At 38.3% G+C, this 21,406-nt stretch overlaps 1 protein-coding gene across 6 annotated transcripts in view; it reads left to right on the top strand.

The window, feature by feature from the left end:
• TENM2 (teneurin transmembrane protein 2) overlaps positions 1-21,406 on the top strand; it is a 1,595,068-nt gene that overhangs the window by 990,126 nt on the left and 583,536 nt on the right. For all 6 annotated transcript variants that reach the window (XM_066977122.1, XM_066977125.1, XM_066977123.1 and 3 more), the window contains one exon: positions 1,584-1,694. The gene's annotated coding sequence lies outside the window, so the exon portion shown is untranslated. The remainder of the gene's footprint in view (positions 1-1,583; positions 1,695-21,406) is intronic.

The following is a 21,406-nucleotide window of genomic DNA, read 5'->3' as shown; positions in this document are numbered from 1 at the left end:
TCTGACAGTTTTTGCTCAAATCTGATTAATGATGGATTTTAATGCTCACTATTTATTTATTTTTTCGGTAGATTATTAGCGTTTGTATCTCAGTGTAACCTGATACTGCTCTTACAAATGTTTCTGTTCCAAAGTAAACAGTCACTGAAATAGTGATACCCAAACAGGGAAGGTATAAATGAATTGGAAATTATAAGTAAATACTCCAAATAGCACAGAATTACCAAAGCAGTAGGTATGTAATAGCAGTATAATTTGCATTGAGGCATAGGTTCATGGGATTGCACAAAAGAAAGTAAGCATAATAGTGAAAATAAGGAGATTATGAAAGTAAAGACTGCCTTCCAACCCCTAATTAGTAAGGTTATCTATATTTCAGCTTTTGCATTTGCAAATTAAAAGCACTGTTTGTTTCACATTGATTCATATTCTTAGAGGATCTTATGCCGTGATTCTGGCCTTAAAGATTCTGCATGATACTAATGTACAAAGTGTATCGAATTCTTCGTCTTATTTAAATAATTGATGCTTTATGGAAAGCTGTTGGCCTGAAATACAATTATGCCTATTCATTTCCAGGGAGATAGACCTCAGCAGTTAAGTAGTGCTAGTACATCAAGCTTCTATTTTAACCAAAAATAAGTACCATTAATTTAAATTCAGTGAAAGCAATAGATAAAGCTGGCAGTGTTAAATACTCTCAATGTTAAAAGAAAATTGCATGCATAATAGTTGGAAGGATTAGCTTGTCTTTATAGGCTTTTTGTATGTATTTATGAAATATTTGGCTCTTTTGTTGATGGTTTGCGTGTCTGTTCCCACCTGCAGCCAGTGGTGTTGTTACAGTTTTTGAATGGGTATTTATCAACTGTTTGAGTTTATTAGGCAGAATGACCAATCACTTCTTCACCATTACTTACTGCTTGATTTCATAATAAAAGGTGAAACATATTTTTTCCAAGTAATCTTACAAGTAGTTGTGGTTCCAACTGACCAGATGAAAAATAAAGCAATTGCTGAGGCTGTGGACATGTTAGGTAATTTCTCTTTTCCAGAAATACTTTTTGAGGATAATGAAAGTTCTGAACAAAATGTGGGAACCAACAGGTGGTATAAGGGGTTGCAGGCTGAAAAAGAAGAGCATGAATTGACAGTGGAAGCAACAAGTGGTCTGTGGAGTCGTGTCATCTAAGAGTTCTGTAAAGATACCCAAAGAAAAAAATGTCTTGATCTTAAAGGTTTGAGGACTACTGACAGGATTATCATGCCTTTTTCTCTTTTAGGAGTTGAGAGGAAATGATCAATTCTTACCAGTTCGTTTGAGCAATGTAAAATTTAAAACACTACCCAAACCGATTGCTTGTGTGTCTATGTAGATTGGAGGGGGGGGGGGGGGGGGGGGGGAGAGGGAGAATGAGAGGCATAAGGAAAAGATATTTCTAAAAGATGAATTTTGATATCCCAATGTAGGTAGATTTTGTTGCCCTTTTAGTATTTAAAAACTGTGAGACATAAGTACCAAAATACTTCTGAAGTCTTTGCTTATCACTAGTATTCAACTTTTTTTTTTCCTCTTCTGACAGATCCTTCTTGCTTTTCGTTGCCAAGTGAATTAAGAAGTGTCTCTCACCTGGTCAGCTGAAGACACCACCCAGAACAACTGCAAAACAGAGCATTGCTGATCTCTCCTTTCAGTGAGTAGTCATAACTTCAATTTTGTATGTTGTTTTGCTCTGAGATGTGTTTATATTGTTGACCAAAGTGCTTCCATCTATGCTTGAAAAATGCCTTTCTAGATCTCTGCAGGAAAGTGGTTTTTTTTTGTAGAGGAAAGCAATTTGTCCCAGCACTTTTCCTGTACAGAATCTACTTCAGTCTTTCCCAGCCCAACTGAATTACTTAAGAATGCTTCAGAAGAAGAAATACACCTTTTTCCTACCTACCTAGATTTACATTTGCGGGAGTTGCCCATCCTGACAAATTGAGGATCAAATGAGGATGTTAGGAATTTATTGTTCCTGGCATCAAACGAATTTTTCTTCATTTGTGTGTGTATTTTATTCAGATTCCTAACACAACAAAAACTATTCTGTCTTGATAAATGACTGCATATCATCAAGTTGTAAATCTGTATATCCTATAATATGTGTTGTATAAAGAAAAGATCAAGAAAAAAGGACCTTTCAAATTGTCTGTTACTTTGTGGTGTCTGTAACTGTTGGACACAATGCTCACAAGACACCCTATAATTTAATTATGTTGTACATATGCTCTGGGAATTCATATAATTACATACAGTAACAAACTATCCCAATGCGTCCTGCAGAGACAGAAGGCTATCTTGCTTATGATAGCCTCAAGAGGAAAAGAAATATAACCTTCAGTTGATTGATTCCCATAAAAAGTTAAAGCTGCTTTTTTTTTTTTTTTGAGGTCTTTATTCTCTTGTGGTTTTAATTTTACCAAGGTAGTTTTCTTTCTTTTTTTTTTTTCTGTAATACACCTGACAATTCTTATTCAGGCCATTTAATTCAGTGGCAGTGTTGCTTAAGAACCTGTTTTTAAGCTATGCCTCTTATAAAATAAACCTTTTAGTTGGAGTTCATTTAATATAATGTTTTTCATTCTATCACATCTCTTTCAAAGCATGGAAAAAACAGATTTTTTTAGATATGGCAGGCACCAAATTCCAGGCAAATTCTTTCACTTACACTGAAATAGTCAGCGCATTCTTGTATGTTGTTTGCTATAGATGAGGTGGTTGTCATATATGTTCTGCTAAAAGATTATTTTCTGACTCCATGTCTGTATTTCTTCAATTTTTACACTATTAAGATTCATGCTCCCTACTTAAAAAGTAAATTATTCTAAGAGCCTGTGTCTCTGAATTCTAAAAAAATAATATTGCAAAAGAAAATTAAAACAAGAAAAACTGAAAAGCTTCAGTGTATGAATACGAATAAGAAAAAAAAATCTGGTGGGGTTTTGGTTTTTATTTTTCTATTTTTTCTGTTTTAGCAAGTCTGAGTTTCATGACAGTTTTCTACCAGTGCTGTATAATTAGAAAAATGAAATAGGTAAAAATGAAATAGGTAATTGCCAAAATTGTTTTTACTATTGCAAATGTATCTACATACTCGTTGTAAACTCTACATACTCGTAAAATCTACGTACTCATTGTAAAATCTCATGTTTGTTTTAAGAGATCATCTTAGCCCATCTTTAGATAATCAGAGAACAAATTGACAAATACTTCTCATACCAAATTCCTAGAGAACAAACGCTAAGTGATAAAGGATATTGGTCCAGAAGCTCTGTGTTTCTCAACTCAACTGCGGTTTATCTGGAAAAGGTTGCAGAAATAGGTCCTCAGAACTAGGTCATCTGTGAAAATTTCAAAACACCCGATAACTCAATCTCAAAATCCCCCTGCTGTCATTTTGTGTAGGTAAGGCTGGTTGGTTTGTTGCCTTTGTGGTTTTTTTTGTTTGTTTGTTTTTATGGGGGAACCTAAATTACACCAAGTAATCTCCCAAGGTCATGAAGCAGGTCATGAGTAAAGCTGAATGTGAAATCACATTCATAATTTCCTGTAGTAAGCAAAAATGCAAATGTGTCCATTTAAACCCTTCCAAATGGTGGCTAGATCCTGCATGCTGCTTTGTGCTTTGCTTTGGAATGGATTTTCTGGTAGTGAGGAAAAAGAATTTCCTTCCCAGTGCTCTCAATGGCATGGCTGCGTTTTTTGCTATGGGTTTGATTTGAGTTGAGACAAATGCTAGGGCAAGTGAGCTTAATGTTGTGATGGTTGCGAGGAGCAGAGTATTTTCCTTGTGAAATAGTTGCTTAAGAGGATTTTCACCAATTCTTCCAGCTTAGAGAACATGACTCATGGGCCCCCAGGATGAGGGAAAAAATCTAAGTACCACAGGTGGATTGCACAGTGTATCACTTCAGTGGGTTTGGGGCTTTATTTCTGGGGCCTTGGGGTTGAGGGAAATATTCTTCCTTTATATGCCATGATAAATTTTCCTTAGCTTAGCTGTGGTTTTGGGGTTGTGAATTTTTGCTGGGTTCTACCCTGGGTGCTGGTAACATCTCTGGTTTTCAGCCTGTCATAGGCTCTGCAGTTGACTTGCAATGTGAACCAGTACCGTGCATTCTTTGTCTCATTAAATTTGTGTTCCTGTGCACTTGCTGGTGTGCTGAAGAAGCACTAGTAACTTCTCAATTACTTCCCTTTTGTATTGTTTGTCCAGCCTCTGAGCGTTGCCTGTTTCTGCCTTTTCACTTGTTCTTTATACAAATGACAAAGACTCTCCATGACTTCCCAGACAAATCTTGGGACTCATTTCCCTCTGTTGTGTCCTTCTCTGACATCTTCTGTGTTACTCAGAGGCTATTGCTGGGACATCAATGTTTCAGCATGTTTGTTAGGTTTGTGGGTTGTTTTTTTATTTTTGTTATTACTCAACAAAGGCTGTTATCATCCCATCGTGGTGGATCAAAGCCTTTAGAAAGTAGCTACATTAAATAAAAAAGAAGTGCAACTTCTTGAACAAAACCCTACTGGATTTCTTCTCACAGGGGGATTCTGTTTGTTAGCTTTATGCCTCTTGACTATAAATTCCCTTCTTCCGTGGGAGTGGGAAGCAAACAGCCTCTCAGTCGCTGACAGCTTCAGTGTTCTTCTCAGTCCTGGGCCTGGAGAGTGCAAGAGTTTTTGCACTTTTAGGGCTGCTGCTAAGAGAATATTCTGTGTGGTTTAAAAACATTCTGTAAACTCACAGTGGTATGAGTAACAAAAAGTATTTGAGAATATTGCGAAAATACCCCTCTTTCTACTATCAGGCTTACATGTCTCTCTTTACCATGTTTGATTTGTTAGTTTCCAATGACTTGTAAAAGGAACAAAAGCATGTGAACAAAGTGAAATGTCTGTGGATCATCTGAGTGACAGCATCCCTCAGTGACATCAGTGCTCTACTTTGAGCCTGTGGGTCGCAGTCATGCCTGCGTGGCTTCTGCTGAGGTCCGGGCCACTTCTGCCAGAGGCAGGCACCTTCCTATCTTGGAGCAGGTTTGGCCGCTTACTGGGAGGTACCTTCTGAGAGAGATGTTACTCATCTGTAGTGTGCTTGGATTACTTCTTTGCGTAATGGTTAAATTTTCAGGCTCCTGGGGGAAGGGAGGAGAAACATATGTCATGTCCTCCCCTTCCCCCCCCCCCCCCCCCCCCCCCCCCCCAAAAAAAAAAACCCACCTTGCCCAACCCCAAGCTCCACTAGTATCAAATTTATTTGACAGAATTTACATAGTGACAATTTAAACAGAGCTAACAGAGCTTTGCATGTGAACATTTTTGGTATTCCTTATAATACAGACATAGTTTTGAAGATGCTTGTGCTCCAAATTTACACTTAATGTTCAGTTAGGTATTTTACAAGATTGTGTAAATGCAGTTCTTTGGATCTTTTAAAGATGTATCATTTTGCTGAAATACTAGTTTTGGGGGAAAAAGCTTTTATTCTTTAAATATGTAGTCTTGTAAACAGTTTTATTTTTAAGTATGCTCTTATCCTTCCCTTATGAAAATTATTTCCTTTCAATTGATTTTTTTTATACTTGGGTTTTTGAGTAGCTCTGTCTTTTATTTCCTAATCAGCAAGCTCACAATCACAACTTGATAAATAAAATATTTGCACTCAGAAATGGAACCACAAAACCAATGTAACTTCTGTTATTGATCTTTTTTTCTGTGCTACCCTTCTGGCAGTGAAGAGAAAATTCCATCCTGTGTAGGCATAAAAAATATTTAGAGCAAATTATTCTAAATTATAAACTAACCAGTAAATCAGTATTGCTTCAGCATTATTCTCCCATTTCTGCTCCCCCTCAGCCTAAGATCTGCATCTCTAATAAGAAGCAATGCATGGGATTTTTTTTTTGTTTAATTTCTATTTAAATGAATAAAGTAAAATGGACATTTCCTTTAATTATCAGCAGTACTTCGGCATGGTGGAAGAACAAGGGTATATATTCAATTAAAATGGATCGTTGTAATATGAATAATGATTACAGAAGTAGAATTAAGTTGTTACCCAAGGTTTTATAAGTCATTTGCAGATCACCAATTACCTCTTCTAGAAAAACATTTTCCAAAGAATAAAAAAGGTACTATTTTCTTAGATTTCTTTTGGTGTGAAGTTTTAGTGGGATGCTAGTGGGGTTTAACTTTTTTAGTATTAGGAATAACTTCAAATGTAGTAGGACACACATTGGGCACACATTGACCTTAGCACTGCAAAAACACTTGTTAGGAGAGAACTTTAGTTATAAGCATTTCTGAAGACACAATATTTGGTTTGAAGAAATAAATGAAACAGTATAGTTTCTCAAGTCCTGCATGAAAAGATGAGAAGTGGAATCTTATTTTGGATAGATTCAGGCTTTCATCAAATAAATGAGAAATGGGAATAAGTTACGCAAAACAGTAGGTCTAGAATGATTTTTAAACAAGATAAAGACAGGGATTACTGTATCTTAAAACATGTTAGTGGACTGTAGATAGGAGTATGTGGGCTGAAAAGGCTGTGATAGTAATAATTTTGTATTTTTATAGTTTTCCTAAATGTTAAATAAGAATAAGATAATGATGTTTGAAACTCTGGATTTTTGATTGATTACTATGTAACATGCAAAGTTGAATGTTGATAAAAAGATGCTGATAGTCTTCAGTATTTTGTACGGATTACCTTTGGAGTTAAGTACAGATTTTAATAGAAATATTTGCATTCTGTTCCATGAAGGTTTATAATTTGTAGGTTTTTTAATATACTTAAGTGGATTTGAGCTTTAAGATTTTTTTTCCTTTGCAAATAAATATAAGCTTTGACCTTTGACTTACAAAACTAAGGGCAGGTTTTCATATATGTCATAAGGTAAGAAAAGAAAATGTATCTTTGCTTCAATGGAAATATGGGACTGTGGGTGAAAACATGGTGGAAAAATGCTGTAGCTATTCAGGCTGACCTAAAATGCAAGCTTGAGAAAAATATTAGAGTAACTATCTGACTACTTCTTGAAGAGAAGCCACAATGGACAGATCTTGACTACAAACTCAGAAATGACTGCGTGGCTGTCCTTGGAGAGCTCAAAGAAACGTTATAGCTCATTACAGATGATGCTTAATAAATTCTTCTGTGTAACCTGCTACAAGCGTCTGGCAGGAAGAAGAGTATCAAATTCTAGTTGTGGTGTTCCTTGACTAACTCTTCTCTCCTTTATGTACGATTTTCTCTGTTCCTTGCCAGTGCTGAATTGTCGGTACAGGAATTGTAGATTTTTGTGGAACCGATTCTAAGTCTCACTGGAAACTCAGTGCAATTTCAGAAATTCTGCATGCTTGAGGGTGATGTAACCCTTCATGCGTGATGCTGAATCCTGATCTAAGCTACTTCAGAGCTAGCTTATGTAAAGGAAAAGGTTTGCAGTCAGCATGTTTTCTTGGAAGGAAACCTCTGTAATTACTTTTAGACTAGAGTTTGAGGTGGTATGGCTGTGTAGGTGTCTGATGAATGTTTTTGGTGGAATAGAGCAAACATGTGAGGAATGAGTGGATAAAGCTGCTTTTCAGTTGCATTCATTCCAGTCCAGGCCTTCGCCCTCATGAGCAGCTTATTTTTGTGTATTTAATTAAAAAAAAATAAAAATGAAAAAAAAGGAGAAGCAAAACTTTTTAAGTAGAAATTTTCTGTCCACAATTTTCCTTTGTTTTTCATTGAGCTGTTTGTGTTTATATAAGTAGCAGGTATGAACTGGTTCATTAAGCTTTGAATGCCTTTTATAAAGTTCACTCCAGTTCTGAATCTTTCTGGCACCGAATTACAAGTTCAGGTTTTGTAGGCAAGCTATATTGGCTTGGAAACGATCTCCAAAAATCAGGTTTTCTAGAAAGAAAGTATGTAGAGCTAAACTGCCATCACAGTGAGAAATCAAAACGTTCAATGCTTACGGACATTTTGGTATCAGGAAGAGCTACCACCATCAGTACTCCATCTGACAGCTGTATATATTTGCCACTGAAGCTGGGACATGAATCAGTTACAATAAGCCTGAAAACAGGCTGAGATGTCATCCAGGAGATGGCTGCTATTGACTGCAGGAAAGGAGATATTAGAGTGAGCGAGATAACTTTCAAGAATAAATCAGTTTTGAGTAATAGGGAGTCCTCCAAGGGTGCTAATAATGCACAAGAAAAACATGTCAGTAGGGCACTGGAGAGTGACAAGATTATGCTGCACTGTAGCACTGCTGCGATTCCAATAGGTATATGAGGCGAGGTGATTCATAACACAAATAATTTGTGTTCTGTACTTCTCTTCTTTTAAATTTGAAGTTGAATGCAGGGAAGATTGTGGTTTGCTGGTTGTCCTCAAGCAATTATTTATTCTGTTTCACTGTGCCTTATACAAGTCTGTCACTTACATAAACCTTTCTCATTATGTTAGTACATTTACAGTGACTTGAAGTGGAAGGAACGCTATGACTTCCATTGTCTTACATGCTCAGAAACAACAACAAAAAAAAACACTATAAAATATACCTAATCTTCAAACTGGTTTTCAGCAGATTTTTTTTATTATTATTATATTTTTTTTAGAATAACCTCAATATAACTGGATTTATATTTTATTTAGTTAGTTCCTTTAGGAGCATCTGTTTTACTGGCAGATGGATATAATCTTGTCTTCTTGAGGCCTGTCTTGTTTTACTTGCTCAGTTCATTTTGGAGGTAGAGTACAAAATATCAGTATGGGTTTATTGCTGATTGCCACAGATGTAGTGAATTAATCCTGGTGAGAACCCTTTTGTGACTATAATGGTGTTAAACTTGTGTTCTGTACACAAATAAAGAGGTTATCTCCAAAAAATTACAGGTAGTTTTACAGTTGTGGTTTTTAAATGTGTGACATAAACTTTTAAAATGGAAAACTTAGTTCAAGGTTTCAGACATGGAAGGTTTTTGAATGCTTAAAATGTAGCCATCTATTCATTTGTTTTTAAGATTAGTAAAGGCTTGTTTGATTTAAGATTACAAACGTGGTCACTTCCTACTTCCTCATTGCTCTATATTTTCCTTAAGAGAGAAGTGCTGCACATGCTTAACTAAATGTGCTAGTAGAAGCAGCTTTACTTCATACAAGTCTTTACTGACCTAGCTTTTTATAGCCCCTGGCAATCAGTTCCGTGCTTGTATAAGACAATGTTAATGATAATAATGTGAATATATATATTAAAACAATTTGCATAGTATTAGATTTTTTTGTTTTACAAGATTGCATCTTCTTATTTTTTATTGTTAGCTATATTATAACAGTAATGTGGCACATTTCACGGACAGTTGAAGTTTCCCTCACTTTAGCAGAAATCTAGCTTATTATGCAGATATCCGCTTTTGACAATGAGCATCTGCAGCTACTCAAGACGTGGATATGGTGGTGTATGTGTGCAGGCATCTTCATTTGTTATGCTATGTTATCCCAGAATAAATATGCAGAATATATTGCAGTAGAACAATCACAATGCAAAAAAAGAAGCACACTGATGTTTTGTTATATGATAGCTGACTGTGCTGCTGGTTATAAAGCAAGTAGTTAAATCCAAGCGGAACAAATTTTCCTTTTAAAAATATTTTAAATATTTGCTTTATCTCATTTTTTTATCCAATCTCCTTAGCAACAGAAACATCTGTTTCTTTTCTCTTAGTCATTACATTCAAAGAAAGTAGCTGCTTCAAATATAATGAAAGCAATTTCTGTGGATTGGGTAGCTATTAATTGTTGCCAAGATCTTTTATTATAATAACAGGACATGCAACAATTGGCATTTTTTTATATTGAAATACAGCTATCTAGTTAACCTGTGCTGGTTAGGTGAGCTATAATCCATCAGCTCTTACAATGCATTTATTGTGTGATCTTTTTATGCAACAGAGACAAGAGTAAGCATGACTGTTTCTGGTTTCATAGAATCTTGGAACGGCTTGGATTGGAAAGGACCTTCAAGACAATCCAGTTCCAACCCCCTGCCATGGGCAAGGACACCTCCCACCAGCCCAGGCTGCCCAAGGTCCCATCCAGGCTGGCCTTGAGCACTGCCAGGGATGGGGCATCCGCAGCTTCTCTGAGCAGCCTGTGTCAAGGCCTCACCACTGTGGATTGCTTTCTGCACCTAATGTTTTGTTTAATTTGCAACTTGAAAACAGATGGTCAGAGAATTTGCCTTGAAGACAGAGGACTAAATATGCATGTCCTTACAAATACATATTTTTGTGTGTCAATCTAGAATATGAAATGTAGAATTAATATAAATACGGACTTTGTGATGCTCTTAGTTAAATTACTATGCATTTTTCTGGAGAATTTTATAATTTAAAATTATTTCATTTCAAAAGAACTTCTTGATCTATAATTGCACCATGTAGGGCCAAGAATTCACTCCTAAATCGCAAGATACTGGCACATGTAAGGGAGAGATATAAAGGAATGAGCGAGGGGTGCCAGACCGGGATAGGAACAGATCTCTTTAAACCAAGAGAAGAAATAGACTTGCTCTGCAGCAGTGAAACAGAAGGACCTTTGCTATTACCGTAGTCTCGAGTGACTGTTATTTAGAGCTAACTGCACATGGATGGACCTGCGCACATGCTTGAAAACTACTGCGTAACATTTAACTTACCTCTAGGTATTGTGAACTAGTTAGTTTATAACACAGAGGTTAGTAATGGCATTGGGGAAGAGTATTTTAAGATTGGCAAGATTGGGAAGGCTTAAGCTCAACTGGAGCTCAAGCAGCAAGGGATAGCAAAAGTAACAAGAAGGGATCCTATAGGTGTGTAAGGTTATTGCAAAAGGAATTTCTAGATACTCATCCATCTGTCGTGAAAAAAGCTGAAGTACTTGATGCCAGTTTTGCCTTGTTTTTCACAAGCTAAGTCTATTTCCACAGGGGTTGGTGTGTTTCATCGTCCCAGGTTGGGAATGAGAAATGCATCCAGTAGCCAGAGTGGTAAAAAGCTAATTTATACCCTTTGTACATATGAGGACCAGCCTCATTGCTGTCCCTGCAAAGATCATGGTTATAGGTATGAGATCTACTTGCAAACAGGTGAAGCCTCAGAATAAAATCGGTAGGAGTATGGGTTCACTAAAGGGCTGCTTGTTTTTCACTGATTTGATTACCTTCTGCAACGAAATGAGTGGCTATGTCAATCCTTTTACACATTTCAGTATCTTTTTATTCTTTTTTTTTCAGTGCACTTGCACATTGAAGCCATACAATAGATTTGATAGACAAGGAGTAATGGTTTTAAACTAAAAGAGGGTAGGTTTACATTAGATATAAGGAAGAAACTCTTCACTATTAGGCTGGTGAGGCCCTGGCCCAGGCTGTCCAGAGAAGCTGTGGGTGCCCCATCGCTGGCAGTGCTCAAGGCCAGGCTGGATGGGGCTTTGGGCAGCCTGGTGTGGTGGGAGGTGTCCCTGCCCATGGCAGGGGACTTGGAAGTAGATGATCTTGAAGGTCCTTTCCAACCCAAGCCAATCTATGATTCTATGCTGAGCTGCAGCAGCACACGGGCACAGCAGCTGGGAGCTGCCAGGGACTATATGTCTTGTGTTGTTGGTTGTTGTTTTGTTTTGCTTTTTTTGGTGGAGAGGTGTTCTGTCCTGCTGCTTGTACACATGCTGCAATCAGACAGCATTACAACAGGAAAAACAAAATGAAGGCTTTGGCTTGATTTTCACTCCAAGGACCAGCAAAACTTCGAATTAGAGAAGGAAAAAAAAATAAGAGGATTACTGCTATGCTACCACCTTTAATCCCATTTGTACTTTTCCTGATGCTTTTCTTTTTTTCTTTGTCTCTGTCTCCAACCCTGAAAATAATAATTTTACATAATTCTACCTCCTGGCACATGTGGGCGTCAAGAAATGGCTTTGAGAATCTTTACCAAAGGACCATCTGCAGCCTGTATGAGGGCCAAGAACACTGAGAACTTCCCTCTCTAGAAGAACGGAAGAGCTGGGTGGAGCACTGAGCAGTAAACTATGGCTGTAATGGTTTTAACTGGCTAGCACATCAGACAGATGGGCAGGTGCCCAAATGCCATTTCCCTGGGAGTTTTGGGTAGCAGGCCATACTCTGGTCTCCTCCTTAGGTTTCACTCATGCTCATAAAGAAGTATTGGAAACCATTTGCATTCAAGTTAGACGCACAGAGTAGTCTGAAATAGAATTACTGCATTCCTGATGATGCAGTAAACGCACAGTCTTCATATCACATGCTGGAAGCAGAGCTGGTTATCAGTTTTCCACAGGGATGAGATGACTACAGGCAGGTAAAGAAAGGGCTTTTGGGGAAGGCTGGGAGGGGAGAGTTTGGGGCAGGATAGGTATAATTGTCTTCTGTAACTCCTGTGCATGGGCAAGAGGCAAGGCATCTGACAGAGGACCTCAGAAGAGGGGACTTGCGTCAGTTGTGGGCAGAAACAGCATTACAGAAATGACAGAAAGTGTCATTACAAGGAAGAGGCCTTTACACCAGTACCAAACTGGTGTCTTGCTGTGTAGTGTAGGCAGGGAGGCATCAGAGGCTTCTGCAGTTGATTTCTCCTTCTTCATAGGCACATTCTTCTGTCTGATGCAGGCTGCTGAAGTGGATAGTTACTCCTATAGGTTTAATCAATGTGAAATAAATATTGATCCTATAAAATGTGAGTAGCTAAATAATTGAAATCTTACTACCAACGTCATCATCTATAAATATTATTAGAATAAGTATATGAAATCTGTGGTTATGCATTTCATGGGAACTTGCCCATGGTTAGGTAGGTTACCTTCTTTGTTCTAGTTGAATTGCTGGAGTAGGAAGCCTTCTTTTGGAAGAAGGAGATGGTGTAAATTGATGATCTGGATGAGGGCGTCCAGTGCACCCTCAGTAAATTTGCAGATGACACCAAGCTAAGTGCGTGTGTCGATCTGCTCGAGGGCAGGAAGGCTCTGCAGGAGGATCTGGATAGGCTGGAGCGATGGGCTGAGGTCAACTGCATGAAGTTCAACATGGCCAAGTGCCGGGTCCTGCACCTGGGCTGCAACAACCCCAAGCAGAGCTACAGGCTGGGAGATGAGTGGCTGGAAAGCTGCCTGGCAGAGAAGGACCTGGGAGTATTGGTGGATAGTCGGCTGAATATGAGCCAGCAGTGTGCTCAGGTGGCCAAGAAGGCCAACGGCATCCTGGCTTGTATAAGAAGCAGTGTGGCCAGCAGGTCGAGGGAAGTGATTGTGCCCCTGTACTCGGCTCTGGTGAGGCCGCACCTCGAGTACTGTGTTCAGTTTTGGGCCCCTCGCTACAGGAAGGACATGGAGGTGCTCGAGCGAGTCCAGAGAAGGGCGACCAAGCTTGTGAGGGGTCTGGAGAACAAGTCTTACGAGGAGCGGCTGAGGGAGCTGGGCTTGTTCAGCCTGGAGAAGAGGAGGCTCAGGGGCGACCTTATCGCTCTCTACAGTTACCTGAAAGGAGGCTGTAGAGAGGTGGGGGTTGGTCTATTCTCCCACGTGCCTAGTGACAGGACGAGGGGGAATGGGCTAAAGTTGCGACAGGGGAGTTTTAGGTTGGATGTTAGGAAGTACTTCTTTACCGAAAGGGTTATTAAGCATTGGAATGGGCTGCCCAGGGAGGTGGTGGAGTCACCATCCCTGGAGGTCTTTAAAAGACGTTTAGATGTAGAGCTTAGGGATATGGTTTAGTGGAGTACTTAGTGTTAGGTCGGAGGTTGGACTCGATGATCTTGAGGTCTCTTCCAACCTAGAGAAATCTGTGAATCTGTGAAATTCTTTCATGGTAGCCGCAAATCAAGCAGTGAGAAAACACGTGAAGTCATTTGGAAAAGTAAGAGTTACCAGTGTGGTTGTTTGCAGGAATGCAGGAAAGCTTATGGCTGCAAGGTGGAAAAAAAGTAAGTTGGTTTGAGATAAGAAAAACAGGGTTTGAGGTAAGAAAAACAGGAACTTCAGTTGCTTGATGTCTCCCCTGCTGACCATCCAGCCATTTCAAGTATGAAACAATTTTTGTTCGTTTCCTCATATTTTATGCTTCACTGAAAGGCTGCAGTTCCCTAGACACAGGGAATGATTCAGACATTCCCCTGTCTGAATGTTTCCTGGATTTTGGAAAATCATAGCTTATATATTGGTCTTCTTTCTAAATAAATATAGATGATTCTTAGAGTATTTCAGAATTTCAAGTTTTCTTTTATGCTCTCTGTGTGTTTAGGCTTCAAATGCAAGCTGTTTGCTACTATCTGTGGGTGTGCTAACTTGCTTAGGATGGAGTTTATTTAGAAGGAAATGACAATGACTAATTATTTTATCAGTGGAGTGAAAGAGTAACACTGGTTAAAAGTAGAGATAGGAAGCCAGGTCACTTGATGAAGTTAGTGTACTCAGTAACAGTGGTTCTACATATATTTAATGGATTGAATTCTTCAAATGCTTCACAGAAAGTGGGTGTCTTTCTAACTCTCTCAGTAATATACTGCTAAGGGTAATAGCTGATAATTCTGCAGCTCTTCTTGATGTCTGTCCACAAGCTATTTTTAAAGACAGACTTCTCATGAAGACCACTTCTATGATATTTGAAGAATTCATCACAGTTGGTTAGTTTACTGCTAATGTGAATAAGACATAATTCTTCATGTTTTGAGTTTAATTCCATTTCAATTTGAAATTGCTACAGTTGGTAACAGAGGGCAGAAAATATATGCGTAATGATAATAATTTATTTGAAGTAGGTGATAGATTATAGGTGTTAAAATATGTACTTTAACTGTACAGAGGGGTTTTGTGTGTGTGTTTGGTTTTGTTTTTTCATTACTTTTTTCAACTAAAAAAAACCTAGGAGCAATCTGAATTAAACACTTTAAGTTGGATCTAGATTCTGGCATAATTTTAGAACCATTTCTTTATCTGATGAATTGACACTTCTGTAATCAACGGAAAAAAATCAGAAAAAAACAGTGAGAATAATTGTCTTCAGAAAAGGTAGGAATGCATGTTTTTGGCAGTTACCACTCTACTTGTCATATTTTCATTTTGAGTTGAGGGTAAATTTTCAGTAAAACTACTGCATAAATTAGAATTACGGAACCCAAAATTACTTAGATATTGATTTTGACCTTACTAGAATGATTATTCATTACTATGAGAGATCACAAGTGCACACATGCATCAATACTAAAAGACACTTTATATGTATATATGTGTGTGTGTGTGTATATATATATATATATAAGGTATACTCTTAAAAAAAAAAGTACTATTTTAAATAAGCTTTTAATACTGACGTCTGTAGAACCTACTGTTGTGTGGAATGCATTGTGCAATCCAGAGAAGTTTAGAATTTGTGAAAAAATTCTCTTCATCCACCAAAGGAAATAGTGTATATGACAACATGCATTTGTCTACAAAATGCGAAGCAATATCTGATGAAATACGCTTTGTCAATAAAATAAATTGCCAAACAAAATATAATCCTTCCTCAAAATACATTTAGCCTACCCTGTGAAATAAGCTACTTCCACAAAGTGCATTTTGTTGCTTGAATTATTTTGATTTTCTGTCTATCAGAATCTTTAGATAAAGTGTTCTGTTGTCAGACACGGTATATCAACTTTATTTTATTATATAGAGATAAAATACATTTAATTTGAAGGTAGACGTTTGATAGGATACCTTAAACTGGTGTTGGTTTAACAGAAATGATAAACATCCATTGTTTGTGGGGTGAGAGGCTCACTTCTGTTCCTCACTGTGCTTACAATATAATGGTTCTGTAGTTTCAAGTTCAGCTACTGTTGTGCTGTCTTAGATGTATTTAGTTTCCTTCTGATGAATAATCTCTGAATTGCACACTGTACTAAAATGAAATGCCCAACTGTTTGGCCAATAGACAAAAATGTCAGTATTTGTTCAAATTTCCCATGAGTTGTCAGTCACATATCTGGCATTACCTATATCTGCGTGTCAGCCGTGGGTCCTGAGCTAAGCCTTTTCCTGGCTTACTGGAGTCATACTAGATGTATGACTAAGCTGTTCATTTTCTAATTAATTGAAAGTCTTTGCATTATTGTTATACTTATAGAAGACAGAACTAATTTTTCAATGAAACAGCTCCTTACTGATCTTGAAACTTTAAAAACATCTTCATTGTGCGTATGTAAAGATGCAGCCATCAAGAAAGATGTAATTCTTCTTTGGAAGAGGTTGCCAAAAACTTAAAACTCTGCAAAGAAATACAAATGTTCCACTGAGTTTTCAAAAACTGACTTACGTTGAAATTGGTACTGCAGGGCCTTGAGTTCAGTTGTGTAACAATTTTCAGAAAAAGGACTGTGGAGTTGCTTATTTCACAGTGCTTGTTAAAGTTAAAAGGACATTTGATTACTCCAAAGTTTAATGTAAAGCATTAAAAGTTAAGCCTCTATGTGACTATCTTTGTGCCAATCCAAATACCACTTGTGACAGTAAGTAAATGTGCAAATTGTTCAGCTGTAATTTGGAAATATAGAAACAACAGTGAAAGCAAAGCAAAAGTTTCCAACCAGGATGTGAAGTATCTCCTGAATTAGTGGTTGAAGGTTGTTTTTACTCACAAGTCAACAAGATCATTCTTGTCATTGTTGATTATAAGAAGATTAAAAGAAAAGGCTGAGGATTGTAAAGACTTCAGCAAAAACACTTGAGTGTCAACTCAGAAGTTAGCTTTGCACTAGGATGTTTTAAATGAGAATGAAATGAGAAGTTTGGAGAGAAGTTGAGGTGTAGGCCATAGAGGTGTGTTAAAAACTAATGTATTTGGCTAAATAGAAATGAATGCTAACCTTTGCATCCTGCAGAAACAAAAATACATGATGTTGCAAGTGGAAAACTCTTTCCAGGCCTGGTTGCTTCAGCTTTCTGTACAAATAGTTTCCCAGTCACTTCAGGAAGAACTGTACGGATATAAATATGTAGACTTTTATAATGTGTAAGGAAGTAAAAATTAGTTTTGTTGTAAAATGTTTCTTTTATTTACAATCAAGTAGAAACTCTATAAATATGAAACCCCACATGCATGTAGAAATGGGCAAATTGGGCTGTTAATATTACTTGAATATTATGTTGCATTATAGGAAGTACTTGCCTCCCTCCTTTCCCCTTCAAGCCACTATGCTTCTGTTGTTAACATTACTTGAATGAAGTGTGCCTACCTGAACTAAGTGATTCTCTTCAGATACTTTTACCTTAATCTGGGGGATGTTATTTCCCATTCCTTTCTCTTTTTGCTGGCGTGTTTCTGCGATGACACAATCATCATACACTATCAAGTACACATTAGCTTGTGACGTTGGAAAGCTTGGCAGATGTAGGCTAGTCTTACATAGCCTGATTCATATTGTTCTATATGAATTCTGAAGATGGTACTAACAAAGATTAGGGCTGGGAAGTAGCTCTTGAGGTGTTTTAGCTGCTGCTTGTGGTAACAAAGCTTACGAGATGATTCTTTCTCCTCTGTCAAATTCATCAACCTAAAGTTTAAACTTGTTCACCATGTCCACTGACTTTGATTAAAGGCCAAGAGATTTGAAAGATAATTAACTTCCTGCAACATCACAGATTTATAGAATGGCTTGGGATGGAAAAGACCATCAAGATCATCTACTTCCAAGTCCCCTGCCATGGGCAGGGACACCTCCCACCGTAAGAGGCTGCCACCAGCCCCATCCAGCCTGGCCTTGAGCACTGCCAGGAATGGGGCACCCAGAGCTTCTCTGGGCAGCCTGGGCCGGGGCCTCACTGCCCTCACAGTAAATAATTTCCTCTTAATATCTAATATAAATCTACCCTCTTTTAGTTTAAAACCACTTTCCCTGGTCCTATCACTATGCTTCCTGACAAAGAGTCCCTCCCCAGCTTTTCTGTAGTCCCCCTTCAGGCATTGGAAGGCCACTATGATTATCTCTGTGGCCTACTTGTGCTAGGGGCCCTAGAGCTGAGTGCAGGCTGCAGGTGGGGTCCCACGAGAGCAGAGCAGAGGGGCACAATCCCCTCCCTCGCCTGCTGCCCACGCTGCTGTTGGTGCAGCTTAGGGTACAGGTGACTTCCTGGGCTGCAAGCCCATGCTGCTGGTTCGTGTTGAGCTTCTCATCAACCAACACCCCAGGTCCTTCTCCTCAGGGCTGCCCTCAACCCATTCTCGGCCCAGCCTGTGTCTGTGCTTGGGATTGCCCCGGCCCAGCTGTAGGACCTTGCCCTTGGCCTTGCTGAACCCCATGAGGTTCGCACAGGCCCACCTCTCAGGCCTGCCCAGGCCCCTCTGGATGCCATCCCTTCCCTCCTGTGTGCTGACTGCACTGCACAGCTCGGTGTCATTGGCAAACGTGCTGAGGGTGCGCTCGATCCCACTGTCCATGTCACCAACAGAGATGTTAAACAGCACCAGTCCCAATACTGATGCATGAGGACCGCAGATCAGGTGACAGAGAGGTCGAAAATGCTTGTATTTTGGGGAGCCATTGGAAAAGAGGAATTAAAGTGCCTATCAGTGAATGTGCTTTCTAAGGTACCAAAGTGGTTTTTTTTTATTATTTTTAAAAAGGCATGCAAGTGAATGAGTGTGCACACGCAGATCTGTTGAGAAATAAAGAGTGCGAGGTTTCATCATCAGGCATTAAAAAATATTATTGTTTCTTTAATAGTTTACACATCATGTTTCTAGATACTGTAATAGAAAATCTCTCAAAATGGTTGCCTCATGTCAATATAAATACCGCAAAAATTAAGTTACGGTGTATGCAACTGATAATGTTCGGTGAGGGTATAGTGCAGCTGTACATCATTTCAGTTTCCTAATTGATTGTACTCTTGCAGACTGTGCTAGATATTTGCACTTAGAAAAAGAAATAAAGTATCTGTTTCTTTCTCAATGTACTTACAATGATTGAACATAAGCAATATTTACGCTTAATTGTTTTTAAAGAAGTTTAATAATTGGAAGCCAAAGTTGAACAACATTTTAGTGCCAATGTTCAGAGTATATAGAAAGTGCTGCAGTTTTTCCGGGTCATGTTGTGTGCTCCTGATTTAAGCACTCTAATAGTTTTTCTAAGAGAGGAAACGCGCATGTTCGCTAGGGTTCATTCTGTTTGCTGTGCTGTCTTGATGCTTTTGCTTTCAGTTGCTTCCGTGCAGCAAACTTCTTACACTTAGGTTATTTTCTTTGAAGGAAATGAACCAGCATTTCTCCGAGTGATAACTAGCTATATCTTCTGTTGATCACTGATAACAATGCCGGGAATTGTAGTGTTCAGAAGTGCTGGTCCTGAGTGTCATTGCTGAGAGAGAAAAAAGCAGGGAGCAGGCAGTGCCTTTCAATTGTGGCCTCCTGCATCATATTGCATGCTCTCCTCATCCATCCTCAGCCACTCCAAAACCTTTTTGGGCCTCCTTTAACTAAAAAAAGGTTGCTTTACAAATATGGTTTGCTAAGTGAACCAGGATCTTGCATTTGTTTACAAGGGATAGAAGCCATTTTTGTTCTTTAGTTTCCATTCAAATGCACTGCTGTCATTCCCTTTGCAGTTCAAGTTTTCCATCTCCTCTTGTTTTTGTTGTTGACCTGCCCACTGTTTAGGATGTAGTAAGCTAGAAATGCAGCAGACAGTCAGATGAGCACCGGAGCAATGGAAATAAACCATCTAGGTTTGGCTGGTATTTTTCTCGTGCACAAGCATTGGGTTAAACTTGCACAGTAAGTCAATTTTAAGGGTAAAAATGTTCCTGTGATTCCCCCACCCACCCCTACTTGTGGGAATTATTGGAATTAAATAATATTTTGTTCATGCTTGTAGTTTTGGAGTATAACATACTTGCTAAAGTATCTGTCTCTTGACCTTTTTTGCACTTATATAGATTAACTGATGGAAAAAGAATGAAATACGAAGATTCATCGATACTACTGAGGCATGTAACTGTGTTTTGTGGATAAAACATACCTTGAATTCTGTGGTTTTTAGTAGAGAAGACAGGGTTGTTGAGCAAGCAGTTAGTTCTTTCTTGGAGCTGCCATTCACATATTAACAAAAATGCCTTATTTTCCGTTATTATTCAATTACTGAATTTGGTTTTATTAACACAGGAATAATAAAATTTCTAGATGGACTTGAATCAAATTTTGCAGTTAATTTAAAGAAAGCTAGTTCCTCAAAAACTTGAGTAGGATCCTGCAAAGATTTTGGTAATGGAAGGTACGGTGGATATATTTCTGTTTTCTCATATTTCTATTGCTAGGTTAAAGGTTGGGCTAGGTGATCTTAGAGGTCTTTTACAACCTAAATGATCTATAAATCTGTGATTTTTAGTGCATTTTTCATTACCTTAAGTGCCGGAGTCACTTGAGTCAGTTAAACAAGTCTGCCAATTACTCTTTTGAGTAGAGTTTTTCCTTGCTTTATTACATTGCCTTTCAGTTTTTCTCTTCCTAAAGCCTTTAGTCAGCTTTTTTTGTCTGAGCATTTCACAAGGGTGGTTTTGCAGCTTGTTTAGATGTGAACTGTGTTGACGTGGACAAGCTGCTTTTGTGTCGCAAGACCATATTGGCTCAACAGCAGAGACCAAACAATGGCAAAATGTGGAAAGCACCTTATCCTGTAATTTTCCCTGTGAATTTAAAATTTTCTTGTTTCCTGTGTCTCTGATCATTTTTTTGTAACAAAAATCATCAGGGACCAGTTGTCCTTTAAGTGATGAAGTCGCTGCTCTCTCTGAACAGGCTTCCAGTATCTATTGTGGATACAGGAATCACATGCCATCAAACTGGCACAGTGATGGTGCATGCTTTTTGACATTCTGTTTTTTCATTTCATACGTGCCGTGCTTCATTTCAGTTGTTGCAGTTTTTGAAGAAATGTTCTGCAGTGTACTTAGATGGCTGCTCTTTTCAAATGGCCATTTTGTGTTTTTCTTTTCTGTGCAGCTGTGCATATGGGGTGGGGGGACCTGGAGAGCTCTGTCTTACGTATGTGAACTTCCATGAGTTCCTTTATTACTCAACATTAGAGTCAGAGTTGATTTGGGAAGATCTACCCAAACTAGAAATTATAGATGACGCAACTGAGATAGGTGGGAAATCAAACTTCTGTCAGTTATGGGGCTCTGACTACACTGGCATAAAAATACAAGATAGTTTCCTAATATTAACCTTAGAACATGTGTTAGTAGACGGCACGTTAGTGTTGAAATTTGTTTTATATAAATATTGTTAATGTGAAGTGGTAGATTGAAATCAGAGAAAACATGAAGTAGTTGTG

This window comes from Anser cygnoides, chromosome 14 (assembly GCF_040182565.1).
Source record: "Anser cygnoides isolate HZ-2024a breed goose chromosome 14, Taihu_goose_T2T_genome, whole genome shotgun sequence".
NCBI lineage: Eukaryota > Metazoa > Chordata > Aves > Anseriformes > Anatidae > Anser > Anser cygnoides.
The sequence above is the reverse complement of the archived record's forward strand: the minus strand, read 5'-3'. Positions and strand labels throughout refer to the sequence as shown.